The sequence below is a fragment of the Lontra canadensis genome, unplaced genomic scaffold (assembly GCF_010015895.1).
Source record: "Lontra canadensis isolate GAN:19392208 unplaced genomic scaffold, GSC_riverotter_1.0 scaffold20, whole genome shotgun sequence".
NCBI lineage: Eukaryota > Metazoa > Chordata > Mammalia > Carnivora > Mustelidae > Lontra > Lontra canadensis.
The window spans coordinates 11,014,082-11,029,540 of record NW_022631014.1 but is presented as its reverse complement, the minus strand read 5'-3'; the positions used below and the strand labels follow the sequence as shown (position 1 = coordinate 11,029,540).

Sequence of the window (15,459 nt, the reverse complement as noted above, 5' to 3'; positions counted from 1 at the left end):
GTGCCTTTACTTTTGGCAAAGTTTAACATGCACTTAGTTATCTACTGTGGGTTATTTTGGCTTGATACTCTATTTTTTTCTGTCAGTCAATAAAAAAAATGTACCACTCACCACACCACCAACTACAGCATATGTGAGTGGACTCTCACATGGAAACAGAGGACGCCTTTTGTGGAATTTTAGAAAAAGCTATTAGCTATATAGGATTTCACTAATATTTTTGGCATTTCAACATAGAACTCCAAATCTTAGGCATATGGAATCTCTAAGAGTTGTATTAAATGTCAGTGAACTGAAATATTTTATTGTTAAAGGGCCATTTTTCTTAGATACACTGAAAAGGAAAATTAAAAAAAAAAAAAGGAAATGATGGAAAATGCTGAGTCATTGTAGAATACAGAAGGGAAAAGAAAAAATGCAGAGACCTTGATAGATATGCATACTTCCAATTCTGGCTAAATTTAGGGGGAAGAAATGAATTGTAAAACCAACATATGTGATCCAATTCCCAGAGAACTCCTTTTCACTACCAGCAAAGGAAAACCAGCATTCATGTAAGTATGTTCTCTCACGTAAGTGAGCTAGGATCAAATCTTTGGGGGGCTGATCCCCAGCCTTTGAGAGAGTGGTGTCCCAGACCCAGGTTCTGGTGCTGTGTAACTTTGGAGAAATTCTTTAACCTCTCCGGATCAAAGCAACATACAGCAAAATACAGGATGCCTAGTTACATCTAAATTTCAGATAATAAATTTTGCATATGTAAAACTAAGTTTTGAGGTTGTTTTGTTTTGTTTTGTATTTTGATCATTAAAGCCATTTAGGAGAAGAATGGCGAGTGGAAAAAAAAGAAGAGGTTTAAGTCAAACTATCTGAGTTCTTCCTTTCTTCCAATTCTCAAGTCTATCTTATACATTTACTTGGTACAAGGCACTAAGCAGCTCATGGTGAATAAAAGCAGACATTAAGCTATGAAAAAATAAATATACCAGTAAAATTAAAGGTGTAGTTCTCATGAGGGCAGTGGAAAGATGTTTGAGCAGGAGACCCATGGCAGGTGCTAACTGAAGTTGCGCATGTGATGCATTGAAGTACAGGTGGGAGAAGATGGAAGACAAGGTGCCCAGGCTTGGTCTTGAGGAATCCCAAACCCTAATTATCTAATCAAGGAGGACAAGCCTCCAAGGAAAATAAAGGCTGGAGCAGGAGGGATCTAGGATATAAATATTGTTGAGAGCAGAATAGGGACTTTCAAATAGACAGTCATGGTTAACACTGAGAAATGCTGCTGACTGGTCAACTAATACCAGCACTGAGAGGTGTCATTCCACTCCATGACAAGGATGCCACAGCACCTGAATGAGGATTGTAACAACAGGCTGGGGGGTGCGTGCAGGGACATATTTACCTCTAATAGCTTTACAACTGTGAACTAATCTTGAGACCAATTTTAGCCTTAGTTTCTCTAGCTGTAAAATGGGAGCTAATCACATCTACTTCAGAGGGAATTCCAAAGTCTTTAAAAGAGTATATGTCCACTAAATAGATCCCTGCATGTTCAAGTTTCATCCGAGAAAACTGTGCTTTCACGGCACTAATTCAGATTTAACTTGCCCTCAAATTTTTCTTGGTGAGGTTAATCTGAATAACAACCACGAAATTTATTCTTATAGTCAATTACACTAGAACAGCTTTTAGGTAACAATCCACAAAATAAAATGTAGATATGCAAGCAAATAAAATCAAAATAAAATGCCATTGAGTAGGTAATTTAGAAGAATTATGTAATAGACTTCATGAATCCGTCTTGGTGTTAACAGCAGAGTTTCCATCATTTTATTTTTTTTCCCCCATCACAGTCTGAATCAAACTTGCAACTCCCAAGAGGATACCTCACTACTCCATCCTTTTGCAAGAATGAAAGTGAACAAAAACCTCACTGAGATTCCTACCTATAGACATTCTCCAACAAATAAATGCCATCTACCAAGCTACAAGGTGTTTCTCTCATGCTCCTCTTTATCTGCAGAAACAGGAGTCAGCAATAGTTGTGACCCCAGGCCTGTTATGCCCCAAGCATAGAGTTATAGGCTTTATACACATCTTATCTAAGCATCCAACAATTCCACCAGGTAATTATGACTGGTCCCAACAGATAGAACTGAGGATCCCTGAGGTTAAATAATGTACAAGGCTGGTACATGGTGGAACCAGGCTCTGAAATCAGATTTCTCTGATTCTAAAACCCTAATACTTTTCATTACATTATTTTTTTCCAAGCTCAATGGTGTAACAATATTTGGGAGGGGGAGGAAAGAAGGAGGAGTCCAACAATAATATTCACAGTAAAGGAGATAACATCCTCCTATGTTATCTGTACATAGTGTTGTCAGATTTGGCAATAAAAATAGAGGACACCCAGTTAAATTTAAGTTCGAGATGAATAACCTTTTTAAGATTATTCTTTGTAATAAGTTCTTGGCAAAATAAGTATGTCCCAAGAATTATTTGGGAAACATCTACACTAAAATATTATTTGTTGTTTCTCTGAAATTCAAATTTAACTGGGCAACCTGTATTTTCTCTGGCAACCCTATCTGTAGAGATTTTTAAAATAATAATAAAATTATCTACAACTTGGTATGTTTTTATTATCACCACACACCAGCAATTCCAAACAATGTCAGTGACGGAATACTTCTCTGATGAATGGACTTCTCCCTACCACCCTCACCCTACACAGGGTGATTCATCACCACCCAAACTGTTCTATGGAATGTCAACACCCCATGAGATATTAAAAAGTCTGATGGATAGGGGCACCTGGGCTCAGTGGGTTAAGCGTCTGCCTTTGGCTCAGGTCATGATCCCGGGGTCCTGGGATTGAGTCCCGCATCAGGCTCTCTGCTCCGCAGGGAGCCTGCTTCCCCTTCCCCCTCTGTCTGCCCCTCTGCCTACTTGTGATCTCTCTCTCTCTCTCTCTGTCAAATAAATAAACAAAATCTTTAAAAAAAAAAAAAGTCTGATGGATAATCTGCAAAGATGGCCACCATTCATTCCTTCCATCTTTCTAAGCTCATGTAGCTCCATCAGGAGGTTAGATCTAATTTCCCTCTCCTTGAATCTGGGTTGGTCTTCAGCCTTGTTTGACCAAGAAACTGTGGCAGTAGTAGTATTCTGGAACTTTCAGGACTAAAATATTAGAAGCCTTGCAGCTTCCCCCTGGGTCTCTTGGAATGTTCACTCTTCAGATGCTCCCTTTGAGAATGCTTCCTCACAGAAATCCTACGAAAAAAACAAAGCCATGGAGAAAGGACAAGGTAAGTCTTCTTATTAACAGTCACATCTGAGCTCTTGGATTAACTGCCAGTCATATAAATGTCCAGGCTAGTGAAATCTTCAGATCACCCTAGCCCCAGCCTCTGTTTGATGACAACTGCACAAGAGACCCAAGCAAGAACCACCCAACTGAACCCTGTGAAGTCTGAACTGTGAAGGACAGTCATAGATCATTTCAAAGCAGGGGTTTCTGAGCTCTAAAACAGTATACAATTAAATGAAGAGAATTCTTGTGGGATTAAAAAAAATCCCCACATAAAAATTTGAAAAACACTGAAATCATATTTTTCTCTTAGAAATATGCAACTAATGAATCAGTGAACACTGCTTTAAAAACTAATGATGTACTATGTGTTGGTTAACTAAATATAATTTAAAAACGACAACAACAACTACAAAGAATTCCACAGTGTATAAGTCCATAGCAACAGTTCTGAGAATTTCTGCAGAAAAATAACTGTTTAATTTTTGTTTAACCCAATATTTCCTAAATGTATCTGGTTACACAATCCATTTTCTGTAAAATTCTCATTAACATTTTGGGGAAAAAAGATGTCCTGGGAGCTCAGTTTAGGAAAATTTGTATTATCCCATACTATTTTCCATCAAAGATAGTTGTGTGAAGGAACTGTTGTTTCAAAACTAATGAAATGATAAATCTTCCTAACAGCTTGGGCTCCAAAAGAGAACTAAGATGTAGAAATAGTTTGATTATATAATGTATATGATAGTTCCATTTGCTGAACAGCCAATAAGGATATGCTTTCTAATCACAGAGCATATACATACAGGAAGAATGGGAGGGAATATCTGAAATTAAGATAGTCTACTCCAGGAAGCCTAGGATGCAAAACAGCTGAAGCATAGGGTTGCCTTTATTTTTAGTAGGAAGGTCTCAATATAGAAGTCTTCTATCTTAACAAAAGCTGGAGATTTCAACTCAAAGTTTTACTTTCCAGTTTGAATTGCTTGGCTTGGCCACAGCTGACAATCCAATTCAATTTCTAACTTTAAAGTGTGCCTCACAGATAGAGCTTTACTTGTAAAATAAATCACAGTTAAAGTACAGGGAATATTTGTCTCCACCCATTTGTTTGAAATAGATCTTGAGTAATAAAACCATAATTCTCCAGCATTTTTGACATATATACCGGCTGACATATTTTCCCTCTTTAGTTCATGATAGCAAGCTGAAAGGTATTTTTTTTAACTCCTCATTTATCTTCTTTTAATAAATCATAAAGATAACATATTCCTTTGCAGGTTTTCTTAAATATGAGTGTTTTTAGAGTCAACTGCTTGAAGGAAAAGACATTTTTATTTATGGATTCAACTGAGATGAAAGAAAGTAAAAAGCTATATAAATAAATTGCTACAAACATTGCCTTCATTTTAATGTAGTTATCAAAGTACAACAGGTATTTACAATGAAACACTACACAGAGAAAAGGTAAACACACGAAAGGATCCAAGAGATGTCGGTAAGATGAATCTGTGGCCTTGTTATTATAATGGGGAAGCTTATATCACTGAATGGAAAGGAAGTCAGTACAGGCCATCGGCGTCATGAGTTGCTCTTCACAAAATGCTTATCTGGTTTCACCCTCTCCAGTTCATTTTATAGATGAAGAGACTTGGGCTTAGATAAGAAGTCAGATGTACCTTTGGGGGTGGGCGGTAGCACATTCACCAGAAGTAGCTCCTTTTCAAAAATGTTCACATGCCCCTTGTTAAGACAGTGAAAGAGAAAAAGGGGAAAAAAAAAATGGACAAAAATGTTAGATGGACTTCCAGAGCCTGAGCCCAAAGACTCCAGAACAAGTTGGTATCCCAAACACACTATTCCTGCCAAAGGGGTCTTGGGAAAGGTACAAAGAAGCAGGAACAACAACACTCACCCCACAAGGGTCCTGAGTTTTACATGAGTGAGCATATGTAAAAAAGCTGATAGAAGTACCTAGAACAGGGTAGGCCATGATAAAGTTAATTCATTTATCAGGGCCCCAAGATTCCTCAGGGAGAGTGATCTGCTGCTTGTGAGGCACTGTACTCCCCTAATCCTTGGACTGTTTTCCCTTCAATGAAGGAAAAACTTAGAAAAAAAAAAGTTAGATGAAACCAAATGAAATATACTACAGAATCATCAATAATCAAATTATAGGAAGCAGGGTAGTCAGAGGGTTTTTGGTGAGTATGGTTTTGTTTTTAAATGTGTTTTCTCCCCTCTACTGACAGCAAAACAGGCCCCACCCCTAGAGAAACCTTTCTGTCCTGTTCTGAGGGTTCCATTCACACTGAAAGATGAATGGCATCCCTGAAAATGTACAGTGCACATATGTGGCTTTAAGGAGAGGCCCTGCCCAGCCCCCTTTCTGTCCTGGGCCTTACTGCCAAGGTTGCTGAACCCAGCCATACCTGGATAACAAATCAATTCTTCAAGTTCATATATCTTTTCAATCCAACAGTGGCAACTTCAGAATGTAGATTCTAGCCTCTATGATTTTTGAGACCCGTTATTGCTTTTAGTTACACATGAACAAGAGGGACATGGTAAACTGATCTAGGTTGTCATCAAGTGAGTAAGAACAAGGTACATATAGTATGTAAGAGTAGAAGACAAGTAATCGAAATAGTCCAAATGGCTTGTACAGTATATAAACTCTTAAAATCCTAAGCTACAATGTCTTCCCAAATCTTTGTTAGAGACACCAAGAAGAAATCTAACAAGACCAAGACCTTCAAGAGATCCCTTAGGCTAACTTGGAAATATAAGTATTAATATATTCACATATACAAACAGTCATGTGTGTGCATATGCATGTAGCCATGGAGAAAAGAAAATACTCTGGTCACTAAAGTCAAGTCTATCCTTTGGTTTAAACTTTGGAGAACCATAATTAAGCTGGCTCTATGACAGTCATAACTTCACATCCTTGATCTGACTCCTCCTTGCCAGAAATTTTGAATTTACCTTTTTTCATGTAATAATTGTACTTGAAAGTCTATTATAACAGTTCTATTTCCACATTCTTTTTCCAGTTCAATTCACACGACAATCCAGAGAAACTGGACTCAACTGTAAAGATAAGAAAACTAATGCCAATGGGATTGCTGCGACTTGCGAAATGACACAGCTACTTAGAGGCAGGCAAGCCACGGATCTGACTTTTTTTTCCCACTATTAGTCAACTGTTTTTTCTTTAACACTTCTTATTTTATGTTTTTCTCATTTCCTTGTACCATTTCTGTACTGAATTTTATGCTGATAACATTGGGTTACTCTCCGAACTATCTGAGATCTTCACAGGAAGGTAAAAGGGAAAATCTGAGTTTCTGAGACATAAGTGAGACCAAGAAAAAAGAATCCACCTATATGGCAAGTGTGTGACAACTGCACTGAAGTAGGAAGGGGAAAACAGGTGCAGACCTAAGCAATTCTGAAACTGACTGGAGGGTACACGTTAAAGATACTGCATCTAGGCAGAGTACTGTGGTTGATAAAGCTTCTCCTCATGGGAGTAGGGGTTTTAAAAATTCTGAAACCACTGTACACGTACACTGGAGCTAAACATATAAACAAATGGATGGTGGACAGTAAGAGCAGGTTTCCCACTGTTAGAGGGGAAGCTTCCAGGGGAAAGCCAGAATAAATCCTGTAATGCTGGATTAGAGGTGGAGACATTGGTAAGAACTCCTGTTTAGCTTAATACAGATGGATAAATATAAAAATGATAAAGTTAATTCATTATCTTAATGGGTGTGTATACGCAGGTTAGTAAACGTATGTATATTTCCAAGTTCCATTTGCTGAGTGGGCCTTAAAGCAGTGGCATTGAATAGCAGCGAGCACATCTAGTGCCCAGATCTTAGTTTCTGACACTGTTCTCCAAAACAAGGAATGAGGACTCCTTGGAGAAATGGCTAGGTCTAGGGCTAGGACAAGGAATATACTAGATGAATCTGGAGTATTCTGTAGTGTTAGCAATAGGGAAGTGCACCTAAAACAAAATAATGGGAGTATGTCACAGGGGCACGAGATCCCATTGAAAGTTCTTTCAATGGCCAAGGCTGGAACAATTGGAGTAACAAAATAAAAAAAAAAACATAGTATTGGGGTATAGCCCAACGTATAAATACCCACGAGTTCTAATGGATATAAATAAATGATTAAATAAATAAGGAAATGTAAGCAAATCTATGAAGAAGAAGCCCAAATAATTTATGCAGATACTCCCTTTCAAGGTGGTGGAGCTTAACCACTTTCTCCCCCTGGCCCCAAGTGTGGGCTGCACTTAGCGATTTCCTTCCAAAAAGTATGGTATGAAAAGGGAGGGAGGAATAACTTTAGAATGAAGAAACTTATTTCCGCCAGGTAAACAAGCATAACATCATCACTAAAGCATATACTTTTGATATGCTGAGAATACCGTGTGGTCTTCTTCCCAAGAACCCATAATCTCAATCTAATCAGGGAAAAAAAAAAAAAATCAGACAAAACCCCAATGAAGAACATTCTACAAACACTCTACCAATACTCCTCGAAACTGTCAAGGCCATCAAAAAAAAGGGAAATCTGGGAAACCACCACAGTTTAAAGCCTAAGGATATACAACAACAAACTATAATGTTGTATTCTGAATGGGATCCTGGGAAAAAACAAACCGGACATTAGGTAAAAACTGATATCTAATTGAAGTATTGACTGTAATAATGGCCTGAATATATTGGTTTATTAACTGTGAAAATGTACCATACTAATATATAAGATGTTAATATTAAAAATTATTTTAAAAACCGCACCCACACAGCTTCCAAATGGATTTTCTTTTTTTAATCTTGTGTTCTCTAATGGTATTTGGTGAATCATTAACTCTCCAAAGGCCAGTACCGCATTTACAACCAACTCTTAAAAACATGTACTAATGAAGGGAAGAAGTCATGGCATGGATATTCTAAAACATAAGATCTTTAAAATTGCCTCTATATTTGTTGAGGAAGATACTGAGGCATTCTTTCTCCTATCTTACCTGCTCTCCCTTCTTTATTACATTTTGCTTGACCTTATGCTAAAATGACTCGGCACACTGAATAGTCAGCAGTTGGTGGTGGGAAACAGGGTTACGACACCATGGACTGAAGTGTCTGGGATTTAAATACTGACGGATGATAGGCCTGCAAAGTTAGCAAGCCACACAGATAAGGAGGAGTTAGTCATATGCTCAAAAGCTTCTGTTAATTCTAGATTCAAGAATCCAAGGTTAAAGTTGTCTTTCAAGCAGCACACATTAATTGCAGATTCAGGCACTAATTAGAGGCTTTTCTCAACTTGGTCAAAAATTCATAGGGCATGGGAAGCATTTTTTCTACTTCAATTCCAAACAGCACAGTGAATGAATATAATAAAAGAACTTAACCCAGCGTGATGCAAAATGAAAGGGTCTCTCTGAATGCATGGCATGAGGAGCTGGGGGAGGATGGAGGGGCCACAGCAGTAGGTAGGGAGGAGACTAGAAAATTATGCTTTATATTCCAATAACTTTGAGAATCGTGGCAGGTTCTGATCTCCTCACTATCCGATTTTTCTTATTCCTAAAGAGAGTAAACAAAGCAAAAGAAAACAGCCTTAGGACCCAAAATAGCAGGTCTCAAACACTGAGAACTATGATGCATATAACACTTTACAGCAACCCACTGTGCATGATTTCTGAGCATCAGCAGCAAGAAGCAAGGGGATACAGGCAAATGAATCACTCCAGGGTCGCCAGCTGAAGTTATTCACCAATCCCAGTTCAGCGAGGTTGTCTGCTCACCTTAAGAAGTTGCAAACTCTACATACTAATGAAAATCCAAACTAAGTGCTCCAGATTTCCATCCAAGAAGCCCTGAGCGAGCATATAAGACTCTCTCTTCCGCTTTTCCTGGCCGACTGTGATGCTCTAGTCTTGGACCCACATAGCCATCTCAATGGGAATGTTTCTCTAAGTGAAATGCAAGCATAGAATCGTGGGCTGGTTCCAAATTAATTACAATTTCTGGCTAAGTCACCCAGATCCCAGGGCCACTTCCCCAGGGAATTCCTAGAAATTAGGATCTCTCCAAAAGGGGACCGTCTGAAGCCAATGACAAACTGTTTCAGGAAGATAAAAGTTGATCACCCAGTCTCAAGAGTAGGACAGCTTTTGGTATGGCTTATCCTCCAGACCTCCCCATGGGATCAGGCTGAGGTCAGACCTCAGCTAAAACCATATCTTTGCCTAGATTTGTCCTTGCCCTATCTGAATTTTCTCATTTCTTTGCAGATTTCACCTGAGATGGTCCCTCAATAAACACCTGCACCAGAATCCCTCTCTCAGGCTCTGCTTCTAGAACCGGACCTAAGTTATCACCAATTAAAAACCTCAAATAATAATAATGGTGATACCATCAACAACCACAAATACAACCGCACAACAGCAGCTTACATTTGTTGAGGGCTTATTATTGCTGGGCACTGTTCTAAGGGTTTTATAATAATCACCTCTCTTAAACCTCACAAAAACCCATGAGGTAGGTGCTATTATCATCATCCCCATTTTCAGAAGAGAAAATAGAGGATCAGAGAGTTTAAAAAAAAAAAAAACAAACTTGCCTACAGACACACACCTCATAAGAGGTAAAATAGGAATCCCAGGCAGTCTGGCTATAGAGTCTTGGCTCTTACCCTCGATTCCACTCCAGCTCAAGTCCTAATATATTTTGCAACCACACAATTCTTAAAATGAATCTATTTGTTTTAAAGTTTCTCATCTAAGGACCCCAAAATGTATCCGTAAGTAGCTAGTCTAGATTTGGCCATAGGATCCAAAGAAAGTGTGAAGAATTTTGACCAAAAATACATTGCAGACCATCTGCTGATTTATAGGGTGCTGGGGACACCATGGACAGGAAGAGGCCCCCCACCTCCCCTCCAGCACAGTTTGGCCTGTAGGAAGTCACAACCCATGGACGGACTTCAGAGTATGTCTGTTTCATAAACTAACTTAAGGGAAATCAGGTGGATATTCCTGCAGTGCTGGGCACCCTGTTCTTTATTTGAGTTCATGACCCCTGTTATAAGAACCCAAACTTCACATTTTAAAAAGTTGACCAGGAAAGACTTAGAATATCCGCCCCCACCCCCTTTCCCTCTCCTCTTCCCTAAGAGTACAGCTGCACAGGGCACTTCAACGGGGAGAATCTAGAGGGCTGTTTTTGCTTACAACAGCCAATTAGAAAGCAAAAGGCCAGCAAAGGCCTGCCAGAGATTCCCTGGGCCCTGGACAACTTCCCACATAAACAAAGTGGGGACTCCTTTAAAGAAAAGATGCCCTTGGCTTTTTTGAGGGTGAGAGTGATCTTCCTACAAAACCACAACCTTTCCCTGGCCTTGAGTTCCCCTTATGCAAAGCTCAAGTATATGTGGTTTTACTTCTGCATAACCTTTCAACAAACCCACAAGAATTTGGGTTCCAGTATAAGTGATTTGCCAATTACTCCAGTTGGGGATAATTAGAAAAAATAAAAACCTGGGTTTATAGAGGAAGGAGGAGGTAACTCAGAAGGCAGAATCAGGGTAGAAATTTTAGCAATAAAATTTGGAAGGAGAGAAGAGAAGAAGATGAGTTTAAATCAGGGCCAGATTAAGACTTTTAAGGACCAATACTTGGTGAAAAGATCATTGTAAGCGCCTCACTCTATATGTAATTCAAACCAAAAACTTTATACCTTAAATACTGGCTTTAACATATGCCATAATGAAACTAGTTTTGTTTCATTTCTTATTTTATTTTATTTTAAATTGTAAAAGTCTGAAGTCCATAGCAGCTGAACTCCCCCTAGCTTTTTGGAACCTTTGCTTGGGCCACCCCCTAAGATGCTTGCTGACTCTTGCACAAAGCAGCACGAGGTAAAGTGAAATCTATGTCTTAAAGCTAAATCTTTGTGCCTGTTGGGAAAAGGGAAACAATGGTATGTGCGATAGTTGCTGATGTCTCTACCTGGCATAAATTAATATCAGACAAATCTGAGCATTCACATTATTCTGCATTCATGCTAGAGTTAGGACATAGAAGGATAGAGGCAACAAGTTTTGTGCTATGAAATTCTAACAACGTCTCAAAGGCATTGACTATCTAGGAGAAATCCTAGACACAGAAGGGAGAAAACATCTTGATGTGTGCTTACTATTGACAACCAAATAAAGCAACCCTATACGCATAACCAGTAGTCACCCAGAACACTGTAGTTCCATCAGACTCATTATTAAAATACCTGCAAATAAGCCTGTCCTGATTGTGAACTAGGGGGTGCCCTCAGCAACCTCTACTCCCCAAGCCTTCCTCAGGGACTCCAGGAACCACAGGCATTGCACAAGCCAGGGACAAACACCTGGACCAGCTCAGATCAGTGTCCACTCTGAACGGTCGGTGTCCCCACTGATGGCACACCTACCTATACCATGACATTGAAACCATAAGCCAGGAAGAGCAAGACATTTCCTCAGCAAAAGCGATCTGAAGAGTGGGAAAGAAGAGGATAATGGCTATTATAACTCATTTATAAAAAATACAACATATTTTAAAGAAAATTCTGACTTCCTTTTAATGTAAAATTTCTCAACTATACTTTTCTCACTATGAGGTTTTCAGGACTCTAATCTTCAGAGTTGGAAAGACAAGTCTGTACTTTTAGAACTTGCTATAGGTAAGTAAAGACACCTAAGGACTCATTAAACTTTATTCACGTAAACCACTCAAACATGCGGCAAGATGTCGTCCATAATTTCATTCAACACAGACCTAATGAGGCCCCTCTATGTTTCATGCGTCCTTCCTGGTGCTAAGAATCCACCTTCCAGAAAGACCCATGTATACTTCTCCAGAATTCACTGTCCATGAATCCTATCACCTTGCTCCCTCATTAGAATGATTTCACACTTACAGACTCCCATGGGAGAGGGTTTTCTGGAGCACAGTTGTCTGAGAGCCTTCCTCCCGTTTTTTTGTTTGTTTTATTTTATTTTTTTCCGTAGTGAGTGGATTTTTGCTTGTTGAGACTCACATACAGATGGTTCCTTAGGCACCAAAAAAATGGTATATATTGTGTAAGATTGATGACATGTGCACTAACATACAGGCAGCAGCAAAATAGCATCAAAACAGCTGCACTCATAGAAGTGTTTTTTTGTTTTGTTTTTAATGTGTCTGGTTCCCTCCTTTTCCTTTTCTTTCTCTCTTCCTTTCTACTGTCTTTCCTTCTTTCCTCTCTCCTTCCTTTCTTCCTTCCTGCCTTCCTTCCTTTTTTCTTTCTTAAACTTCTACCTCTTATAGTAGTCTTCCTATTTTGAAAGAGATCGAGAGAAAAAGAAATGAGGAAGGGAGACAGGAACTGAGGGAGGGAGGAGGGATGGAAGAAGGCCTTAGCTTGAAATTCTAATTGTCACAGCCCAGAGAGGTATGATAATATTGGATAACCTCTCTGCTTCAAGCTAAGGAATTCAACTCCCTTTTCCATATATCTTTTTTTATGGAGGACCGTTCTTACAGACTTTCAGTATCTGCATTAAAACCCTCCTCATATCCCAGTGTCAGTACATCATCTCCCTAATAAATTGCCTTCTGCTTGGTAATACCTTGTTTAGTTTTTATTTTCCAAAACTACACTTTGGAGATGAGAGAGCGGAATTTTAAAAGATATTACAAAATTAAAATTTCTGCCTGTTGCAGTTTCTAGGAACTAAAGCTGATCCTCATCAAATTATGCTAATTTACTGTATAGTGTTTAATTAAATCTTACCCCAGGCAATATACTTCCAGGGTTTATTTTCTACAGCTTAGAACTTGCAAACATGAAAATGCCTTTCAATTTAAATTAAAAAAAAAAAAAAGAAAGAAAGAAACTATTCACTGAAGTTCATTAGGAAAAAAATTTTACTTTACATCCTGGGCTTACTTCAGCCTCACTCCCTTTCTCATTCTTACTCTTTGTCTCTTTCTCTTTTCAAGAAAACAAATGCTCCTTAGAAATTGCCTCCCTCTATCCTGAATAGTAGATAGGTACATATCTCTCTGAAATGGCAACTTCTTTTAACTGGCCCATTTCCCAGACAGATTGTGTTTGGCTAAATGTAAACATAAGTGACCGGAGATAAGATGGGATAAACATAAACGTAAATGTAAACATAAGTGACCGGGGATAAGTTGGGATCTCTTTCCACAGGAAGTGACAAGGACTGCATTGCTGGGGCTGAACACGTGGGTCTCAGTGCCACCTGCTCCTCGAGTCCACTTACATGGGAAAAAAAGCTGACTTCAATAGGCAGCCTCAGCTCTTACACACACACACACACACACACACACACACACACACACACGATGAAGTTATTTTCTCCTTTCATCCTGACCTCACCGAATGGCTCTGATTCCATCATCTGCCAGCTGCCCATAAAGAATCTTGTTCCCTGCATCTCTCCTTGTAGAAAACTACTGCGCAGCCAAGAGCTGCCCGAGGCTTACAGAACTTCTGCTAAACCATCATCAAGGTTCCTGGGTCCTGTGAAAACAGAACAAGCCAACCAGAAAGCTAATAAGTTTTGCTTCAAGCGGGCATTTTTTTTTTGTCCTTTTGAGAAAATATTGCATCTGAATGTTATGACATTGTCCCAAACCTTGATTTTAAGTAAACCAAATGCTTTCAAATCGTGTTCCAGAGCAAGTACTATATTACCTTTGTAATTTTCCATCATTTCCTTGATTTAAGTTGAAACAGTGAGCAATGGCCTCTGACACCTGAATGGCACACACAATTCAAAATTGACATAGCGTCACTGAGGTGTTGAACTTTTCCCAACAAAGTCCTCTAAGCCAAGACATTATTTTACCCTTTGTTGTGTGGGCTTCTGCCCTTTCTGATTCAAGTCACAGAGAGGAGGAACAATCTCTTATACATCAAATCTACTCAACTTCTCTGGAGCACTTGTGGTAGGCAGCTTCCAACATGGCTTCTAATGATCTCAGTCTCCTGGCATTCCCATCCTGTGTACTCCCTCCTACATTGAACTAGGGTTGGTCTGTGAGGTCAATGAAATGCTGTAGAAATGTATGCTATTTCCAAATTTAAGTTATAAAAGATGACATCTTCCATCTTGGATACTCACTTTGATCATATGCTCCTGAAGAAGCCAGTGTCATTCCATGCAACACTCAGTCTATAGAAAAGCCCAGATGACAAGGAGTTCCAGCCAACAGCCAGCAAGGAACTGAGACCTGCCATTACTATCTAAGTGAGTCTGGAAGCAAATCCTCCCCCAGTGAAGCCTTCAGATGAGACTTCAGCTCCTGCCACCACTTTGGCCACCATTTAATGAAAGATTATGCCAGAACCACAAAGCTACCCAAATTCTTAAGTCATAGACAATGGCATATAATAAATGTTCATTATTTTAAGCTGCTTGTCTAAGGGCAATTTGTTATACAATAAGTATAGCTAATACAGAAATGTGGACTATCCTATCCTTTCCTTTTCTGGTATTTCAATCAAAGTCTGAATAGGAAAAAAAAATAACTTGGTTATTTTCAACAGAGGGACTCAATGCAGGGGACTGGTTATACAGGTAATAGAAATGTCAACTTAGAGAACAGTGAGAAAACCCAGAGACTAGCAGCATCAAGCTGCCATGCCCACCCTTAGACAAGAATAGCAAAACAAGAAGGTGGTATTACCAGAGCCTGTGAGCCACATAACTATTACTCTACTCACTGTCTAACAGGACTTCTGAGATAGTGGAAATTATCTATATCTGCATTTTCCAATATGGTAGCCTTTAGCAACAATGGCTACTTAGGACTTGGTGGCTAGTGCACCTAAAGTAATGAATTTTTGCTTTTAAGTTTAATTAATTTAAATTTATATAACTGTATGCTGCTATATAAGATAGTGGCCACAATACTGCACATTGAAGCTCTAGAAGCTATAATCATAATAGGCCATTCCCTTGGAAGCAGGAGCAGTGGAGGACATGTAGCTGCTGTGTAAGGTGTCATTAGAGCTAGAGAGGGACCAGGAGAGAGTGAGACCTTGACATCTCTCATCCCTCTCTAATTTCCT

At 39.1% G+C, this 15,459-nt stretch overlaps 1 protein-coding gene across 1 annotated transcript in view; it reads right to left on the bottom strand.

Moving 5' to 3' along the window:
* LOC116869619 (circumsporozoite protein-like) overlaps nucleotides 1-15,459 on the bottom strand; it is a 528,805-nt gene that overhangs the window by 199,517 nt on the left and 313,829 nt on the right. The gene's annotated exons all lie outside the window — the stretch shown is intronic.